At 44.6% G+C, this 2663-nt stretch overlaps 1 pseudogene; it reads right to left on the bottom strand.

The window, feature by feature from the left end:
• Nucleotides 1-2099: 2099 nt before the first annotated feature.
• LOC143934699 (U5 spliceosomal RNA) lies at nucleotides 2100-2208 on the bottom strand (annotated as a pseudogene).
• Between the last annotated feature and the right edge of the window lie 455 nt (nucleotides 2209-2663).

The raw sequence follows: 2663 nt of genomic DNA, 5'->3' as shown, positions 1-2663 counted from the left end.
ATCGGGTGCTTTCCTGACCTGCAGAGAAACGTGCTGCACTTTAGTAGAAACGTGGGGGTTCCATTAATCCTTAATGGCACCCCTATGCATTGGCACCCACAAATTATTCTTGAGCATGCCAAACCGCATAATGTTGCAGCATCGTGCAGCTCCGTGCGGTGAAATTTGGGGGAAAAAAAAGGTTTGGGACTTCTTTTCCTACCTTTTTATGGGTACCCATTGAAAGGAATATATACAAGTATTATGGCGCTCATAAAAACACCCACCCGCCTATCACTATTTTTCAAGAAATTGAAAAACACTTTATAAACACAGTATTTTAAAAATTATATTTAAAAGGCAAAATAATAATAATGCTGAAAGTAATAATGCTGTAGGTACAATCAGCACAAAAGAGGAAATGGAGTGGGACGGGGGGAATGGGAGTGAAAGGGGCGGAAATAAAGAGAGGACACCTTCCTTAGCAAAGTCTATAGTCAGACAAGGAAGGGGTTAATCTCTCTCTGGGGGGTAAAACTACAGTCCAAAAACGGCAACCATCCAGTGGAAACTGAAACTGGTTCCCAATTGATACTGTAAAGACAAGAGAAAGAGGCACCTCTGGGTGTAGACTGTAAAATTCTTATTTAATGCACACGTGGTTAAAAACACTCACACTATGTAGTAGGTTAACAGGCAATGTATAGATTCCAAACTGGAGGGAGAACCTCAATGTGTCATCTGTATCCCTTGCGCTGAGGAGTCCTGTCGGCGTGTGTCCGCTCCTGGGGGCTGTGTTAGTTATGCAGAGACGGCCGATGTAAAACAGCGAGCGTTCGTCCGAGGCGTTGAACGCACAAAGAACTGGCGCACTGAGCGGGGCATTGTCGATGACGGCAATGCCGCGAGTCTCGGCTCCCATGTGCATGCGCGGGAGTGACGTCATCGCTGCTCCGGCGAATCACAGCGCCGGAGCAGCGAGACCTACGGAGACCCACCAAGAAGATGGACGCTCGGAACTACAGGGGACAGCGGTGACTTCGCTGGCTCCTGTGTCAGGTAAGTGACACATAATGGACTACTATGCGATGCATAGTAGTCCATTATGCTTTGCCTTTACAGGGAATGAAAGAGGAAGTAAACTCATCAGGGTTTACTTCCTCTTTAACCACATGTGCATTAAATAAGAATTTTACAGTCTACACCCAGAGGCACCTCTTTCTCTTGTCTTCATTGAAAGGAATAGGCTGCCCTACCTGCAGAGCACAGGCGGCACAGGTGTCAACCGTGCCTGAGAAGGGTTCCCACCATCCCCACACTGAGTTCCTGGGTCTGTATGCCTGATGTGCCAATTATGAGGGGTTCCCACCACACCTGCTCTGGGTTTTCAAGTCCGCACACATGATGTCACCCAGGTCTGCAGACTTGCTTTGGCCATAATGAATAATTCCCATGCCCATGAGGAAGTTTAGAATTGGTTACAGTATTCTGTATTACAATAAAGGTAAACCCTAAACCTCTATGATTAAGCCCAAGTGGGCAGGGTGACACATGTCAGGGGGTGTGGTATGTGAAGCAGCGCTGACTGAGGCAGTAATTTACACTTCACATGAATTGGGTTGGTTGAGCAGCATTTCATGCTTTTTTTTTTTTTTTACTGACACCTCTGGTTGTGTGAAGCCAGATGCCTCCTCCTTCCTGAGCACTAGCGGGGAAATATGTCATATTATACTTGGAGCACCACTCAAAGTTTTGACAGATCACAACCCTAAATAATGCCATCTAGCTAGTTCTAAGCACTGTCTTATATAACAATTGCTAACTGTTTTTAAATAAAATCTGTGTTTTTACCTTTTTTATCCTTTGTTACATCTCAGTGCTGTTGATTTCATGCAAACCTCCAGCACTAGCTGCATGGCTTGGTGGTGACAACGATGCACCATGTCTGTTATATGAGCTGAAATGGCTGCTTGTAGTCTCTGTTGGAAGCCAGTGTGATGGGGTGACCACACAGGAGCAGAGTGGGGAGACCAGAACAGAGCGCTGTCACCCAATAAGCAAAGGTGTCTGAATAAGAACCTTAACGACAGGATCACCAGTTACTCTTTTTCCCAATATTAGGCCCTATTAGACCTCAAAAAATGAGTTGAAACTCATAGTTGTTCATCTCCACAGAAGTTTTTAATAAAAGGCAATAGATTTATTCCATCCGAAGAGAAACCTGAGTATACCAGGCATTATTTCATTGAAACCTGTAGATTTAAAATGATTGGAAATTGCTTTTAAAATGAATGAGCTTTTGGTGATTGGATTTCTATTCTATAATGAGCCTTGGACATGTTTGCCCCCCTGTACAGCACATTGGTGGTCTTTGTCTTTGCCTGTCCTAAACATGGTGAAAATCACTAGTACAGGTTTTGCAGCCATCATTATGAAGCGTTATGGTATACAAAGGTTTTGGGCACCCCCACCAGGAGGAAGTTGCCCCCCCTACTTCTCTTGGGGTTAATTATATTTTGCCAAGTCACTTTAGACCTGAAGTGAATGAGTGGTGGGTCACATATTTCCTGCCTTATCTCTCTCACACAGGTTTCCCTAATAGACTCTGCTCACTGATTGAGCAACACAATTACACAAAGCTTCCAAGGGCCATCAGAAGAGGAAATAACTACTGAGAAGGACTG

The sequence above is a fragment of the Lithobates pipiens genome, unplaced genomic scaffold, assembly GCF_037356315.1.
Source record: "Lithobates pipiens isolate NorthernLeopardFrog02 unplaced genomic scaffold, aLitPip1_a1.2 Scaffold_27, whole genome shotgun sequence".
In the NCBI taxonomy this organism is placed as follows: Eukaryota; Metazoa; Chordata; class Amphibia; order Anura; family Ranidae; genus Lithobates; species Lithobates pipiens.
Note: the sequence above shows the minus strand (reverse complement) of the source record. Positions and strands in the feature narration are given on the sequence as shown.